The sequence below is a fragment of the Pleurodeles waltl genome, chromosome 5 (assembly GCF_031143425.1).
Source record: "Pleurodeles waltl isolate 20211129_DDA chromosome 5, aPleWal1.hap1.20221129, whole genome shotgun sequence".
NCBI lineage: Eukaryota > Metazoa > Chordata > Amphibia > Caudata > Salamandridae > Pleurodeles > Pleurodeles waltl.
Window position 1 is genome coordinate 1,632,034,740 of NC_090444.1, and position 18,941 is coordinate 1,632,053,680.

The 18,941-nt window shown below is 46.4% G+C and overlaps 1 protein-coding gene across 2 annotated transcripts in view; it reads right to left on the minus strand.

Annotated features, from left to right (window-relative positions):
* NBAS (NBAS subunit of NRZ tethering complex) overlaps positions 1-18,941 on the minus strand; it is a 1,762,396-nt gene that overhangs the window by 1,202,871 nt on the left and 540,584 nt on the right. The window lies entirely within an intron of this gene.

The window sequence follows — 18,941 nt, forward strand, 5'->3', positions numbered from 1 at the left end:
TTAAGGTTGGGTGGGTACACAAAATCCGCAGATTTTTAATGAAAGTTTGAAATTATCAGGGCAACTGAACAACCTAATTTCCAGTGCTCTATGATGTCACGACCTACTCGTTGTCTGTGTCTGTAGTCCACTGGAAATGTGGCAAGGTCTTTGTTCTTATAGGTTCTGCCTTGACCCAAGTAGGGGCGACTCTTTCTGATAGCCACGGTGCTGCTGACGGAGGGAACGCCAAAGGCAGTCTGTGCCCTCCAGAAGGAGTCCCCGAGGGAAAAAAACCCAAAAGGGAAAAAACCTCAAATAGGAACTCCTGGAACAAAAACAAAAAGTAAAAAGTAAATCTGAACAAAAGGCAAAAATGACAAAGAAAAAAGCTGGAACAGGTTCAGAAATCATATATTTGACGCAGAAGAACAGGAGCGAAGATCACCACCCAAAGGAAGTGTTGCAGCGCAAAGAGAACAGGAATCACACACCATATATATCCAAAGAACAGGAAGTGACCGGCAAGAAGTAAAAGATACCATATTGGATTGGGAACATAACATAGAAATCCATAGTAAAAGTCACTGTGTCAAGTAAGGTTCCAAAGTCATGCAGGGAGAAGGAAGGCATGCTGGGAAAGAAAAAAGAATCATGGACATGAAAGAAAGGCATAAAGTCAGGAAGAAACGAGGAAGGCAGAAAAGAAGAAAGAAAAAGAAGCAGAAGGTAAGTGGGGAAAAATGGAGAGTGGCGGAGGCAAGAAACTAGCGGGGGCGCGTCGCGCCACTAATGTAGCGAGGCCCCATGCCCAATTTGGGGCCTCGATAAAAATAGTAAAGTACAAGGGCGCGTTGCGTCCTGCCACCACGTGCCGCGGTATGCGCTGCGACATATGAAGCCTTTGGTGCAATGGATTCGCTCTCAGTTTAGAATTTGCCCCTTACGATACGAGGATTTTACATTTTCACTCAATTAGATATTGACATCAGTTATCTAAAGGGCTTTCTCAACAACTTCTGCTTTAGTGCACTTTGTCCAAAAATGACCACAGCTACTGTGGAGAAGTTAAGTGAAGACTGGTGGTAATAGCACAGGCAGTAAGGTCTCATGAACTTTAGCTGCAATACTCTGCTCCTTACACTAACGGGAAACAGAGCAGTGGTAAAAGCCATTAAAGCAGGAAACTATCGAAGGTGACTCGTAGGCCTCTGGGAATCAAAATTACAGAACCAAATATCACCCAAAATGGCTGCAATGACTGCTTAAAGCAATATGCTTTATTCCCTGCCCATAAAATGTCAAGATATTCAATGTGATTTTCTTTCTTTACCTTTGGTGGTGTTTGTTTTGCTTTGCTGATATAAATGCATTTTTTACTGTGGGTGGCAATTCAATACCAACAGCAGTCATACACAACTTGAGAATCAATTAATTCACAGCCAGCCCCTTGGCAGCATAAACTAGGTAGAAGTGTAATTTACTGCAAAAGTGGTTCTTATGCCATGGGACCCCAAGGTTTAGTGTAGGAAACTTGCACTTGTTTACCCCCCCCCCCCCCAAAACACTTTTTGCCTGATATTGATGCTGACTTGACTGAGAGTGTGCTGGGATCCTGCTGACCAGGCCCCAGCACCAGAGTTCTTTCCCTAAAAATGTACCATTGTTTTCACAATTGGCACACCTCTGGCATACAGATAAATCCCTTGTAAAAGGTACCAGTGGTACCAAGGGCCCTGTGACCAGGGAAGGCCCCTAAGGCCTGCAGCATGTGTTGTGCCACCCTAGGGACCCCTCACCTGACACATGCACACTGTCAGTGCAGATTGTGTTTTTTGGTGAGGAGAAAAAGGCAAAGCTGACATGACATCTCCCTCAGGGTGTCATGCCCACAAAATACTGCCTATGGCAGAGGTAAGTCACTCCTTTAGCATGCCTTACAGCCCTAAGGCAGTGTGCACTATACCACAGGTGAGGGCAGAGCTGCATGAGCAATATGCTCCTACAGTGTCTTAGTCCATCCTTAGACATTGTAAGTGTAGTGTGGCCATATGAAGTATATTGTCTGGGAGTTTGTCGAAACAAACTCCACAGTTTCATAATGGCTACAGTGAATACTGGGAAATTTGGTATCACATTTCTCAGCACAATAAACCCACACTGATGCCAGTGTTGGGATTTATTTAAAAATCCACACAGAAGGCATCTTAGAGATGCTCCCTGTATTTTACCCAATCCTCTAGTGTAGGACTGACTGGTCTGTGCCAGCCTGCCACTAAGAAATGAGTTTCTGACCCCATGGGGCGAGGGCCTTTGTGCTCTTTGAGGCCAGAAACAATGCCTCCTCTGTGTGGAGGTGCTTCACACGTCCCCCTGCAGGAACTGTAACACCTGGCGGTGAGCGTCAAAGGCTCAGGCCTCGTGTTACAGTGCCCCAGGGCCCTCCAGCTAGTGGAGATGCCCGCCCCCAGAACAATCCCCCACTTTTGGCAGCCAGTTCGACTGGAAACGTAAGAAAAACAAGGAGGAGTGTCCACTTCAGCTTGGACCACCCCTAAGGTATCAGGGCTGAAGGCACCCCCTCGCTGCAGAATCCTCCATCTTGGTTTGGAGGACAGGGACCAATAGGGATAGGAATGTGCCCCCTTCCCAAAGGGAATAAACACAAGGACGGTGTAGCCACCCTCAGGGACAGTAGCCAATGGCTACTGGCCTCCGACCCCTAAAACACTCCTAAATCTTGTATTTAAGGGCTCCCTGAGCCAAGCTAGTCAGATTCCTGACGACCTCACAAGAAGAAGAAGGATGGCTTAGCTGAAACCCCAGCAGAGAAGGAAAGGAGACAACAATTGACTTGGCCCCAGCCCTACCGGCCTGTCTCCTGCTTCAAAGAACCTGCAGAAGAAAGGCGGCGCGTCTTGCAGGTCCAGCAACCTCTGAAAAACCTCCAGAGGACTGCCTGCATCACAGAGGACCAAGAACTCCCGTGGACAGCGGCCCTGTCCAAAGAAGAAAAGAAGAAGAAACCTCTTCTAAGGACTCCCACCTCACTCCAGATGCGTGAGTTCTTGACCCCTGTGCATCCCACGGCCCGTGTCCAGGTGATCCACCCACTAAGAAAAGGTCCCCAGGCACTTGGGAGCAAGACCCCACCCTGGGTTGACCCCTCCAAATCTCCACGACGACACCTGCAGAGGGAATCCAGAGGACCCCCTGATCGCGAGCTCCGAACGAAGATATCAGACGCCTAAAAGACACACTGTACCCGCAAACCCCAGGACTTGGAGAACCCGATGGTTTGCCCAAGAATCCCCCTGGACCTCATCTGCAGCCTCAGAGTGACCCCCAGGGTCCCCTCATAGAGTTGCACAGAAACCCTCTGCCCTGTTTGTACCCTGCACCCAGCCGCTCAAGTGTGTGTTTGGTGCCTACTTGGGGCCCCTCCAGTGCTCTCTTGAACCCCCCTGGTCTGCCCTCCGAGTCGCGGGTACTTACCTGCTGGTAGACCGAATTCCAAGTACCCCCTGTCTCCACAGGAGTCCACATTAAAATTGCTCAACTTTGACCTCTGCACCGGGCCAGCCCCGTGTTGCTGGTGGTGGGTGTTTGGGGTTAGCTTGAACCCCAAACGGTGAACTGCCTATAACCCGGAGACTGTAACTGTAACTCGTGTACTTACCTCTAAAACTGTACTTTATTTTTCTTCCCCAGTAACTGTTCAGAAAATGCAGTGTCCACTTTTAAAATAGATATTCTCTGTTTTTCATAAAAACTGTTTACTTGACTAAAGTGAAACAAAGTTGCATTGATGTCTACGCTAAGTACTTACCTGCAACAGTATTTACTTCTGAACTGAATCTTGTGGTTCTAGTAATAAAGTAACAAAAATATATTTTTCTATATAAAAACCTATTGGTCTGCAGTTAAGTCATTGAGTGTGTGTTTATTCTATTTGCTTGTGTGTACAACAAATGCTTAACACTACCCTCTGATACGCCTAACTGTTCGACCACACTACCACAAACAGAGCATTAGAATTATCTACTATTGCCTCTTTCATGCCTCTGGGGACCCCCTGCACTGTGTGCACACTATATCTCATTTTGATATAGTATATAGAGAGACAGCTTCCTACACTTAGCTAAACCTGTAAGGGTTATATTGGTTGGCTGTTGGACTCTCTATTATCAACATACTATCCTTAACTGCATACCGATACACTATAACACTATAAATCACCAATGTTTTCCCTAAATAACAAGTTACCTACTTTCAGTAACGCTCTTTCTGTTGGATACTCTAACTGCAGATTCCTCACCTTTGGAATATCTAAGGGTGCCAGACTGGATCCAGAAACGTTTCACAAAACAGTGCTCCCAAACACCAGTGGGTGTTGCTGTGCAGCTCCGCTTTCACTTTGTTCTGTCAAGAAACGATGTATGGAGCTGCATATAAGCAGCACCAGTGCGCACTTACATCAGTTTCTTTTTTGACTCTGTCTATGCCCTTGGAGGCAGAGCCCAAAACCAATGAAACCAATCACAGTACCGGTGTGCAGATCTCTAGTTTGGGCCATCTTACTTGAAAAATAGATAATTTTACAGAATGAGGACATGGAAGGACAGTCGGAAATCTGCAGAAAGATAGAGTATCAACCAAAATAGCAAGTTACCTACCTTCATTAATGCCTTATCTAGCTCAGACTGTATCTAACTGCAGATTCCTTATGTTTGAATGTTCCCCAGGTGTCAGACTGGATCTAGTAAGTTTTTGAAGCAGTATTCTTGTGCTCAGGCAGGTGGCATCGCTCAGCTCCGCATAGCGTCATGGGCATCATCCACAATGGAAGTGATGTGCACAGTGCCTATGTGAACACCACCCCAGCAAGCTGACCTCAGTTTTGTGACTAGTTTCTGCACCAGAAGCACTGAGCCATACTGAGGTAATGTGACCAGTGTGCCAAAGTGTGGTCCTAATTTATCTCTTAGAGATTAATTTCATAGGTCACTGAGCTGGGAGGATCGGTAAAGAATCTGCAGCTAGATAGAGTCACTACCAGATGAGGCACTGCCAAAGGTAAGTAACTTGTTTATCTGATAGAGACTTCTAGTCGCAGATATCTTACCGTAAAATAGATACTAAAGTAATCTCTCTCTGGAGGATGGCCAGCACTTCCTGTTGCAGGAGCGAAAGGTGGTTCTCCATCTGCATATCAGGGGACAGTGGTAAAGGTGTCGGGTCTGTTAGAAAGGTAGGGTGTAACCCTGTTGGACAATCTGAAGTACTCATTTGTTTGATGTTTAACTCACTGTTGGGGTAGGTGATGCTGAATTCTGCCACCAACTAGTTGCCCATGATGGTGTGAGGGCATATTAAAGAGGCTTTGAGGCTGTGGCTGCCGGGGCAGAGGGTGTGGGGGGGAGCAGCAGATTTAGTAGACCTCTGGCCTTGGCCCTCACGAGGCTCGTGAGAACCACATCTGGGGCCACAAAAGGACTGAGATGCCTGCTAGCTGCGGGGAGAAGGACACGGCTGATAGCCCCTACCATAGCCATGGAAGGTGGAATGCGGCTGTCGCAGGACCATGGTGTGCCCACGACCAAGTTATGGTCCTACTATCTTTAAAACACTAAAGCACCGAATTCATCTTGGCCAAAAGGAGAGAGTCATTGAATAGGCATGGCCATAAGGTATGCCAAAACATCCCCCAAAAAAACAGTTCTCAGCCAGGCATGATGCTGAAGCATCACTATGGAAGTAATGGCTCTGCCCAGAGAGTTGGTCGTATCCAATATGCATCAGACAGTGAACTTCGCTGCATCTCTACCACCAGCAATGCTTGAGAGAGTATAGCTCAGGCCTCCTCTAAGACCATGCACAACAAACTTCCATTCAGTATGGGACTATCGGCCCAATAAGCATGCAGTGCAAGACTACTGGAAGAAATAATCCTCTTTCTGAAGGTGCACAGTGTCTTCGATTCTCTATCCATTGATGTGGTAGGGAACTCACTAGGAGTAATTTTTGATGTCTAGGCCTAGACCAGCATGCTTTCAGGGGTGGAATGCTGGGTGAAGAAGGCTGGCCTCCGGAAGTGGGGCGATGGCGACAGGCAATGGCCCTATGCCCAGGAGTGCCTGTGCAGGGCTTGGCCCGAGCAGGATATTAGGGAAGGATTCTTTGAAGAGAAGAAGTGGCTCTGAGGTGAACACCCCAGGTTGAAGCACTTCTGTCCTGGAAACTCAGAGCGCATCTGGAACAATCGAGGAATTAGCTCCTCAGTGGATCAGGACTTCTCTGGGAATAGTGAGCGGCAGATGGGGACAAGTCATGCTTGGCTTTTTTGTGTTTCCTCTTGAACTTTGATTTGGACTTAGCTAAAAACATCATCCAACGTAAGCACCTGTTGTAGGAACAACCCCAGGAGCAGGCATGAGTCCACGTTCTCGACTTCGAGGGGGGCTTGCATAGTTTCTTCTGGAGTTCAGCAATCTCAGCTTCTCTTAATGTTCTTGAATCACTTTAGGGTTCGCCAGGGCACTTTCTTCACACAACTTGAACTTGTGTGCTGGGCCTGAGCACCACAGGATTAGGTGTAACGTGAATGTATTATAGACATTTGTTTACAACAGTCCCTGTATAGCCTAAATTCTGTAGTTTTTAGAGGTGACATTGTTCTCTTCCATACTGGTTAAGAAGTTTTGAAGAAAAAGCCGTCAACTGATGAAGAAAAAGGGCGAGCCATGCTCTCAATTCAAGTTTGAAGGCACAGAAAGAAATGATCCGGCTTAAGCACACCGGGATGGCGCTTATATGCAGCTCCTTTCATCAATTCAGGACATGGAGCTACACAACGCCACCCACTGTTGAAAAGTTTCCAGATCCAGTTTGGCGCCTGGAGATACTCTAAAGGTGAGGAATTTGTGTTAGAAGTACCCACCATAAATTAAAAATACTCATCCAAAAGTAATTCATCATCAGAGCGCAACGTCTCTAACAGCCTAGATACAGTGGAAGATGGGTATCCATTATACAACTCTTCCACAGCTCTCATCTTACAGATCCTTGGAACTTTTCCATACATCTGCTCTACCAAATTATATTGATTGGGGCTTGGGAGGGTAGAGCTTACTAATTATTTATTAATTAATGTTAGTTTATTAATTTGCTGATTATTTAATATATTTTATTTGTTTTTTGTTTAATAGTATATTCAGTGTAGCATTTGTGTATTAAATGTTGAGTTTTTGATGTGGGCCTACTGGGAGACAGGGTAGGTAGCCGTTTTTGTACTAATACTGAATGTCAATTGTTTAATTTGGTGATTATTTAATAGATTTTAATTGCTATTTGTTAAAATTAGAATCTATTGTTGTACCTATATATTAAATTTTAAGTTTGGGTTGTGGAGTATATAGGGCAATTGGGTGGGCAGTTTTTAAAATAAATATTGAATAACTGATAATAATCTATTCATTATTAATTCTGTTAATTATTAAATTGTAAGTAATTGTATGTTTTATTCATTTTAGTTGATTATCATCTTATACAGTTATACTATTTTAGTGGATTATGTGATATGCTGTGGGTTTGTGTTTTTTGTATTTTATTAATTTATTATGTTCAGCTGAAAAGATTTACTTTATTTTTTAAATAATTATTTTACGATAAAGAGAACAGTTTTAATATTTGTGTGTTTTATGCTCTGAATTTGAATATAATTTTAATTATTTTTATATTTGTATTAATTTATATTATATTTGAAAATACTTTATTTTATTTGTTTAAATGTAATAATATTATTTACATTTTTTAATTATTTTTAAGGTGTAATGAATGTGATTCCCCCAAACACATGCTCTTTCCTCAGTGTTTGCTAGACTGGAGTTAGAATTGTAAATCTGCCTCCTGCCGTCTCCCCCCTATCCAATGATGGAATTTCTCTAAAGTTTGTAAGACTGGAGTTAGAAGCAGCAGCAGCAATACTTTATTGTGACACTCCATGCCATAAAAGTGCAGAGAAGGCAATAAATAACATTTACATAGATCAAGTCAATAACAAAACATGCACAATAAAATGAACAAGGGTATCTAAAACCTTCCCATAAAAAAGCTGCTGTTAAAAGATGACAAGACAGCCAGGTTTACAATTAAGAGCGGCCATGAAATGCTGCGGTGGCAGCCTACACCTGGAAAATTAATCTGAGCACGTTAAAAAAACAAGACTAGCACATGTCCTGGGAACAATTTTCTAAGTGCTCAATATTCACGCTCATTCTAAAGCCGGATGCATCATGCACCCACCCCCATGTTAAAAAAGAACCAAATATTATGCATACCATATGCGAATGCAACAAGCACCATAGTAATTTACTAGATAAAAAACAAAATGTTGTACAAGCCAGAGACTAACATATCCAGGTTCCTATCAGCCTACAGCCTTCTTCCTTACGCACCATACCTTGAACAGATAACTAGAGACAGCAAAGACAATAAACTGGTCAGTATTCGTCCTTAAACCTCCTAGTGCCTCAGAACAGCAAGTAAATCCAAGATTGTGATAGGTTGGGATTATCCAAGCAGATTTATGCCTCTTATAAACTGGAAAAAAGAGGAGAACATGCAACCCTGTCTCTTTCCCCTGTCCACATGATGGGCACAGACTGTCCACCATCAATTGTCCCTTCTGACTCTACTTACTTGTGAAGGAACAAATTGGGAGGGTGCCATGCCTTAACTGGAGATAAAGCTTTCTCGCCAGAGTCGGCTGAATTACATCAAAGCATCTTTCCAAACAATAAGAGTCCTTAGAACATAGGAATCGTGAGGTCAAGTTGACTTGGGAATGCACCCTTAACAAGTTTGAAAATGTACAGTCCCTGTAGGATTTGATGAGTTCAACTCGTGAGATGGAATGGCAGGTCTCTCCTGGATTATCCCACAAATGACGCTTCCCCATCTGTTCCAAAGTGAGCTTGACCAGTCTCAGCCAAGGTAATCCATTCGCCCCAACAATCCCTAGAACCTCCTCAAGGGCAGATCTACAGGAATTTAGCTCCAGAGTTGCCCAGATTCTCTGTCAAAACAGTACAGGCTTAAGTCCAATCTCCTCTTCTAGAGGTCTCAAACCCAAATCCAAACGAAGGGGCAACAGATGGGTACTGGCTGGGAGGCTCAACAGCTGTCTCATAAACCTATTCTCAATATTCATAAACTCTGTCAGAGGCTTATGTCCCTAGCTCAGACTCATACATGGCCACGCCTACGGCTTGCCTTTTATTGATCTCAATTACGGAGCTAACTGGCTTGAACAGTGACCCCCGGTGTACCTTTGTGAGAGCACCTACAAAGTGGCTCATCCTCAATCTTGGCCTTTCCATGTGGAAATGCCAGTCCATACGCTTACTGTCCCTAGATATTCAAAGATTTGCACCCTCTCTAATGGAATCCCGTTCAAATTGGGATTGGAGCGTGTAGTCTTTGCAGGGTTCAGAATCATAAATTTCGTCTTACTCCCATTCATTTCTAGTCACCTTTCCCTGGAAAAAGAGTTGACGCTATTGAGTAGCTATTAAATTCTCACAAGTAAAAGGGTGTCATCGGCGAACATAAGAGCTGGTACCTTAGCGTTTGCTAACTTTGGGGATTCACTATGTATGGCTGATAAGCAGTCAACTAACCGGTTAATGTACAAAGAGAAAAACGTGGGTGCCAGCAAATAACCCTGCCGAACCCCTTTTGAAATGGGGAAAGAATCTGAGAGCTCTCCTAGTTGGCCACAGTGAACCTCCGCAAAGTTCCCTTCACTGAGTCTTTGTAAAATGAGGCACAGATTGGGGTGCCACTAAGTTTGCCAAAACACGCCAGAGCTTGTCCCTAGGGATCAAATAAAAAGTGGAGCGTAAATCAACAAAAATTAAATACAGCCTACCTCCCCACAGAGCAACATACTTCCAATACAATTGCTGTAGCCTAAAGATATGATTAATGGTCGAGGTACGCTTACGAAAGCCTGCTTGAAATGGACTAAGAACATCCAGGTCCTCCATCCAGTCATGTAACCTCTCTAAGATCACTCTGGAAAAGATTTTTTGCAGGACATCAATCAGACTAATAGGCCTGTAATTACTAGGTAGCAGAGGTGAGTTTTTTTTTTTAAGATGGGAATAATCTCCGCTCCTAACCATGTATATGGAATAGGCATCCCCTCTATAATGGCATTGAACAAAATGGCTAGATACGGTCCCAAAATTTCTGGTGCAGCTCTGGAGGCTTCCTTGGGGCAATTGCACTGATGGCCTTCTCAACTTCCTCCAGAGTTATAAAATCGAACTCCCCCCATCCCTGACATGGGGGGGGCCCCCCTCATGTCTCACTATTTCAGTATCTCTTCCCCCCACAATCCTCCAGCCCAGTTCCCTGTTAGAACAGAAAATCTGACCCTGCCCTTCAATGTATGCAATTTCCCCATTGTTTGTTAGACTGGAATTAGAATAGTAAATCTAACCCCAAGATTTATTAGACTGGAGTTAGAATAGCAAAAATATGACCTCTCCTGTGTATGCACTTTCCCCAACATTTGTACTTACAGTATTGTAGTACAATGTTTGTTAATGTTTTTAATGGGACTTTGGTTACAATTTTAATTGTTGACAGTAGTCAATAAAAAGATTATATTTTTAAGGGCCGTTTTATCCTTTTAAACTAGTATTGCTTTTAATATTTTTGTTATTTTCATGAGTTTTAGTTTTTGACACTTATTTTAGTAAGTTATTTTTTAAGTTTATTTTTAATGGTTTATTAATTATATAGTGTGTTTTTAGACAACTTCTATTAATTGTACATGTTTACAATGTTTTATTATATATTATTAAATGCAGATGTTTTAGATTCAAAAATGTATTTAGCACATGTATTTGAATGCATAATTTAATTGTAAAATGTATTTGTCATTTTTATAGTTATATTATGTATTTTTCCAAATGTATGCAATTTATTATAAAATGTAATTATTTTTAAAAAGTTACCTTAATTTTAAAGACAATTAATTTATAAACTTACCAATGATATTTTGATCGGCAATATTTGTGTAGTTGATAATTCTTCTACTTTAATATTTGAAGTTGATACCTTTATACTCAATATTTTTTTAGCATATTTTTGTATAGTAATATTTTTGTGATTAATATTATGTTACTGAAGCATGGAAAGCCCAGATCTTCTGCAGATGTTGCTTAATTATTTACAAAGCTGAAGATGAGCTCAATTAAAGCAGATAGATAATATCATTCAACAGACGGTCACAGATGGCATTTAAAGAAAAAAAAAAGATATCTCATCTTGATAAGAATCCAGTAGCAGAAATACAAACGTGTTAATGACGAACACATAGGACAATCGCCTCTGGTTAGTTCGAGAGGATGGTAGTGCTCTCTAAGGTCATTTAAAGGACACCAAAGCAAAGTACTTGTTTCTAGACATATTCATTTTTGTCTAGTGCCATGTTAGACCATGCTTGTAGTTATACCAGGCTTGTACTCTTTTCCTTCCTGGAGAGCCAGCAATTCTGCTTTAATATGGATTGACACTAGGCGCCACTGATAATTGGGTATTTCCCCATGAACTGTTACTGCCGAAGTGCATCTTTAATGCTAACATTAAGCCTTTGAGAATTCTGGTGTTGATTTACAAGTATTGAAGTATTGGTGAGGGTCCTAAACGCTAACACAATACATAAGAAGATATGTGAATGCTAAATAGCTTAATCTATACTCCTAAAACATTAGCTTCTCATGACTGAAAGGAAAGGAAGCCACCAGCAACTAGGGAACTGGGATTTAGGTTAAGGGTGCAGCTCAAGTCTTTCAACTGTAATATGTCTAAATCAGTGAGAAGGCTTCAACGCTTCTGGAATCAGGGCTTCCAATGAGAAAATATCTTTTGTAAATATGGGGATGGCAAGAGAGTGATACAGGCTCACACAAAGCCATGGATGATACCAATCAGGTCAGTGTGTGATGCAGGATCATTACACTTACAGTCTTGATAGATTTTCTTTAGGCCCTCAGGAAGCAGACATCTACTCTTACATTGCAGGCAACTGGGCTGCATGGATCTCCAGAATGCTAAAGCAATACAACTTGTTGGCTGTTGGCTCACTGGAGATAATATCTATCCTAAACTGTTTGCTGCGGGAAGGCAGAGACAGACAAAAGGCGTGCTATGAAAGAATAAAAACCAAACCACTTGGGGGCGTGGCTTCGGGTGTCAAGATGGCGGTCGCACTCGGAGTGCTTCGGGCCACTCTGTCATCCGCCAGCAGAAGCCCCGATATGCGGCAATTAAAATTGCATCAGCTGTGATCGTAACTCCTCCTGTGACGAAGTAAAGGGGTTACGGCGAAAAAGTTATCTACAGGGCCCGGAGGACCGCTGAAGTGCTCGGCCGAGGGATCGAGCCGGATGGGGATGCCCAGGTAGGGCCCAAGTGAGAAGCGGAGCACTTCACACGTGTGGCTCTGGCTGCATGCTAGGATGCCGAAGTGATTAACAGGCCTGGTGGAGGAGGTGAGGCAGAGGCGCCGTCTGGCTGAGGACTCCCGCAGGGAGGAAATCGGCGAAGCAGAGGCCTGGGCCGTGTGCTCCGTCTGACACGCGGTAAGCGGGGACGCGACTGGGGCCCAGGCAGAACAGCGAGGTAGGCCCATCTCGCAGCAGTTTGCAGCGGACCCCAGCGACTGGCACCTGACTTGGAAGGGCGGCTACTGGAGGGTCCCGAGGCCCAGACATAGCTGGACCCCCGAGGCCGAGGAGGGAGGCCTGGGCGGGAAGCCACCCTGGCAAAGGACTGGACCGGAAGTGAGAGGCAATGTCCAGAGGCAGAGCCCAACTGTGAAAGGAGGCTGAACAGGCCCAAGTGCCCACAGTGTGCGCTCCGACCAAAGGTGTGGGCCGGGAGGACACCTATGCTGGCCACAAGTTTGGCACCACAGAAGCACTGGATGGAACTGAGCCCACCGAGTCCCCCCCCTTTGGGCTTGACGTGCCGCGCAGTCGGACTGGTGGCTGGGCACGTGGTGTGGGCTGGAGCGAGGATGCAGGGCACAGCGGGGACCCAGGGATGTGCGCCGAGGTGATGACACAAGAGAAAAACGCCCAAGAAGAATAAACTGGCCAGAGCACCCTGATGAGAGTGTGTGTGCGAAGAGTGAGGTGAAGGTGCGGCCTGCGGTGAGACTGCAGGTCATGCCCAGCCCCATTGCCATAGGCCAGGGATGCCCATGAGGGTCCAGCTAACATGCAGACAGATCCTGACACACGACCAGCAGTAAACACGTGACCATGGGGGAGTGCTGGGGCCTAGGCCGACCCCCAGTAAAGTAGTCAACAAGAGAGAGGAGGGAGATGGTGAGGGACCCCACCTGGAGGGCCATCTGGGTTTCCTCCACCCCCATTTTCATTTATTGTCCCTGGAAGACCTCTTAGACTAGGGTACAACCTACGTGTCAGGCAGATAAATGGACAGCACCAACGCTCCGCTCGCACCCCCCAGACAATAATTGGTGTATCCTGCATCAAATTAACAGGCATAAGAAGGCTTCTGTGTCCCTGGGCCCCACCTCCGGTCCCATCATGGGAAATGACAATCAGCCACCGGCATCACAGTAGTGCATTGAACAGTATGCCACCCAATCGAACCCCCCGGGGAATAGTGCCTCGACACCTGGGGCCCCAGCGGTGGAAGGGCTGGACACCATCCTCCAGGCGATTCAGTAAAGCTGTTGAGTCCGAAATCGGCAAAGTATGCGAAGATGTGGGTCTACTTCGGCAAGACCTCCGGACAGCAGTAGACAGTATTGAGGAGGCAGAAAACCACGTCTCAACAACTGAAGATGAAATAGTTGACCTTAAATCCAAGGTGGCCCAGCTGCTGACACACACAGGCAAACTCCACCAAAGAGCTGACGATGCATCAAACCGCTCCTGGTGCAATAATTTGCGCTTTGTAGGATTTCCTGAAGACGTGGAGAAGAATCAGACTGCCGAGTTCTTGGAGATGAGGCTCCGAACTTGGCTACCGGCAGAAAACTTGTCCCTATGGTTTGCGGTTGAGTGTGCCCACAGATCACTGGCACCCAAACCGGTGGGAGAACCACAAAATACAGATATTTCTGGATTACACACGGAAGGTGCACAACAAGCGTTGTTCGTATGAAGTGGTCAAGCAGAAACTCAGAGCGATACGACTGCCATATATGCTGCTGTTCCCTCCACGCCTCAAGGTCCTCTTCAACTGGAAATCCTTTTTTTTTCCCACACACCAGAAACTGCCTGGACTGGCTCACTGAAGAGCCCCAAGTTGCCAGAAGAGGACCTCCCCCTCGTCCGAGGGATTATCCGACATTCAGACGTGATGGCTCGCTGGGTCTGAGGAGTAAGTGAGGGCACACACGGGCCCCCCCGTAGGAAACAAAGTGAGGAGACCAGGATATCCTAGACTGACCCCGTGAGACCCTTGGCTCATTCGGAGCCAGCCACGACCGCTCGATCGGAGAAGGGACAAGACTTGGTGTCCCAAGTAGATCACCGCCTTAGCCAAACTCCATCTCTAGTATGGAGTACAAAACAAACATTGCTCCCTGTGAGCCTTGAGGAATTGAGAGGGAGATCTCATGGCAGTACAAGAAGCAGGATAGGGGCCTCATTGCAGAACTCCGACATATGGAGGGGTCCACCACTCCACACCTACTACAGACACTTTGGTTTGGGGGTTTCAGTTGTGTTTTGGGGCGACAGATGCTTCGGGAATGCAAGTATGGGGTGGGGGGCAGTTAGAGTGGTTTGTGGGAATATGTTTTAAAGTCATGTTTCGGTTGTGTTTCATGTGTATTAATACTGTTCTTTCAGGTGGTCACATCATACCCCCAGATCTACATCATACACATAACCTCCTGGAGGGGCTTCTTACCCACAGACCTCCCCCTTGTAGAAAATTGACACGCACAAAGTCCTAAATGCGTTCAAACACTGTTTCCCCGCACACTTTGAGGCTCCTTAAAAAGGTCCTTTCCTGGAATGTCAAAGGACTCCTAGACAAGATTAAGCGCTCTGCGATTTTTGGCACAGTTTGTCGCTTTGCCCCTTCTATAGTGTTGCTCCAGGAAACACACTTACTGGGCACTCGTTGCCCTATGCTCTCGCGAGGTGGCTACGACAGGGTATACCACGCGGGCTTCTCTAGAGACTCTAGGGAAACGGAGATTCTATTACACCGTTCATTACCCATAGTGATCATTGCAACTAAGCTAGACCCGCAAAGCCAATATATTGCCCTTTCTGGTACATTAAGCGGGCAGTTGGTTAATCTTCTGAGTGTGTACGTCCCCCGTGGTGCACTAAAACGATTCCTGGAGACCCTCCAGGAGGTTGTAGCGCAACCCTCCCACACCCCTAGGGGGTGACTTTAATGCCGTCATGAACCCAGAGGCTGATGCCACTGGTACACCATCAGTGAGTCGGGACACCCGAGCCAAGCAACTACACCGCTGGGTGGATGGGATGGGTCTTTATGACATGTAGTGGGTTTGGCACCCCAGAATGCGGCAGTACACACACTATTTGACTGCGCATCACACACACGTGGGAATAGACCTCCTTTTCATGCCAGCTCCAGATGTCCTTCGGGTCACATGCGCAGAGATACTCCCGTACAGGATTTCAAATCATGCACCACTTCTTGTGCAGATAGACGACCCTGGCAGGGCCCAACGCCTCCTGTGGCGGCTGAACGCTTAGTACCTCCATGACAACGCCTATGTCCAAGCCCAGAGAGAGGAACTCACCCACTACTTCACGCACAATATTGGTTCCGTGCAACCATCGGACACAATACGGGCTGCCTGCAAGGCCACCCTCCGAGGGCATGCCAGACATCTTCTACGGGTGCAAGAGAGCGTGAAGAACCAGCAAGTAACAAGCCTTGAGACCCTGGCGCTACATCTGGAAACACAACTGTACCCCACCAATCATGCATCCACTACCAGGCAACTGGGACTAATTAGGGAGGAAGTCCGTTATCTTACCCTCGAATCTGCAAAGCACATGTGGCGTGCCTCGACAGCTCGAGTATATGGGTGGGGTGACAAAAATGGTAAGCTACTGCACTGGCTAGCGTCCCAACACCTTTCTGGTAGAATTGTCCCTGAAATCATTGATGACTCGGGCAGCTCTTGCAAAACGCCCCAGTCTATCGCTCAGGGCTTTGTCTCTTACTATGTAGGGCTTTATACAGAGCATTTGCGACCCCAATCGGAACGGGAGGCCCCACTGTTGCGCGATGTGTCCCTCCCCAGCAAGTCGACTGCAGGGAAAAAGGACCTTGATGAACCCACAGCGCTGGAGGAAATTAGAGAGGATATCTCAGCCCTGGCCCTGGGTAAGACCCCTGGCCCGGATGGGTTTCCGGCAGAGCTCTATAGTAAGTGCGGTGACCTTTTAGCCCGACACTTGTTCAGCCTGTATGAGGAAGCCGAGCAGACAGAAAACTTCCCCTCAGACCTCAACCAGGCCACTATTGTAGTGCTTCCAAAGTCCTATCCACCCTCAACATCCTGCTCAGCCTACCGCCCCATTTCACTCCGATGGCCAGACCACCCTGATGAGTGTGTGAGTGGCGAAATAAAAATTCACTAAAATAAAAATTCCACAATACTAGCTACTAGATTGAAGAGGGTGCTACCATTCCTAATCCACCCAGATCAATGTGTATGCATGTCAGCCAGAAGCACCTGCCACTGCCTTCGGCAGCTTCATACAGCGTTGGCCCACTGTCGTTCTTTGCCCCCACACCTGGTGCTGCTCCTCATAGACTTTGAAAAAGCAGTTGAAATGGTTGACTGGTCGTATCTCTCCCAGGTGCTCATACAATCAGGGATTGGCCCTAGATATCGAAGGCTGGTGCGGCCCCTTTATTCCACCCGACTGCCCGTGTGCAGGTGAATGGGGTAGTTTTGGCCCCCTTTCCATCTGCCGAGGGACCCGCCAGGGATGCCCATTATCCCAGCTTCTTTTCGTCCTAGTGATTGAACTGCTGGCGAAAATCTTAAGGGAAGGCATGCTAATCAGCGGATGGGCTTGGCCCACCGGATGTGAGGACTGCATCACCTTGTACGCCAACTATGTACTCCTTTATCTGACCAACCCAGTCAGTAATGGACCCCGGTGTCTGCAACCACTGAAACTATTCTCTGAGGCCTCTGGTCTGGCGCTTAACCCCAGCAAGTCCGTACTGGTCCCTTTACATCCTGTAAGGAGCTGCTATGATTGGCAGGGCAACATCTCTATTCAACGTAACAGCTTCCGATACCTGGGTATCACTGTGGCCCTTTTGCCTGAGTTAGCATGGTCACTTAACATCACACCGCTCACCCAGAAGATTAGGGATGACCTCAAGAGATGGCAGACCCTACCCCTTAATGTCCTAGGAAGAACAGCGCTGTATACGATGATGATCCTACCCTGTTTCCTTTAATCTACTTCAGAACTTTCCCTATTCGCTCCCCAAGCGACAGTTTAAAGAAATGGACGCAGTGGCACAGCAATTTCTGTGGCATAACTCTCGCCCACGACTCGCACTCCACACCTGTCAGCGTGACATACACGAAGAGGGGCTTGGAATGTCCAACTTATATCTCTAGTATCTAGCTACACTACTGCTGGTACTTAATGATTGGCTGGGAGGCGGATGGTCAGACCCAGGGTACCAGCTTGAACTCTTGACAATGAGCTTCCCCAAGCGACTTGAGTTGTTTTATGGTGCCCCCCCCTACCATGATAGATTCCTGAAGTAACAAGAATGGTACGTACAGGGTGGAGGGCAGCGCAACTGGAAACAGGGTGGTGGGCAAGTCTCTGCTGTGGCGGGGAAGGTGGCTAAGTGAAGTCTCCGCCTCGGAGGGGTTCCATAAATGGGATAACATAGGCATTTCACTTCTAGGGGACGTCTGGGTGGGTTCCCATATGCTGTCCTTCCAGGAACTCCAACAGCAGTACTCACTCTCCAAGACCCAGTTTCATAAATTCTTGCATCTCCGACATGCACTAGGTGCCCACATCCAGGCCTGTACGGTCCTCCCTGAAGTTAGTCCGGCAGAGGCGAAGGTCCTAATGGGTGACTTGAGCAAGGGTGGGTTGTCCCAGATATATAACGTACCTTGATCACCAACGCGGCAAAGTCGCTCACAGGTCTCAGAGAGCGATGGGAGGGCTGGCTGGGTCAGATGGAAAAAGAGGACTAGCAGTACGCCTTAATGGACCCAAAGAGCCTGACCATAACTACCCGCCTCCGATTGGTACAAGCATATTACCTATACACTCCATATCTTACCCAAAATGCAAAGAGCGGGTCTCTGACCTCATGCTGATTGTCCTCGTTGCTCAGGACCCAATGCAAACTTTTACCACATGGTGTGGGCTTGTCCACGCATAGCAGCTTACTGGCGAGCAGTGACTGCTGAACTCTCCAGAGTACTGGCGGTAGAGATGGCCCCTTTGCCAATCTTTTTGGGTGTCCTCGAGGGAGTGGGGAACAGCAGAGCGGACCGTACCTTCCTGGGGATACCAGGTCTGGTGGCCAAGCGTGATACAGCTACCAACTGGAACTCAGAGGCAGCGGCAAAGCTTGCTCAGTGAAGGCGGGGAGTGGAGCGGTATGCTCAGCAGGAAAAGCTAGTATATGAGACGTGAGGATGCCCAGCTAAATATAACAAAGTGTGGGGGAAATGGAAAGGGAGTTTGTGATGTCTCATAATGAGAAGTCTTTTAACCACGGTAATAACAGTCAAATGTGTCCTTGGACAACATAATGTATTACAGGTATGTTCTGTTGAAGCCCAGCCAGGAATTATAAATTGGTATGTATCAGTGGTGTAGATGTGACATGTTGTTATTATGTTGTTGTAGCAA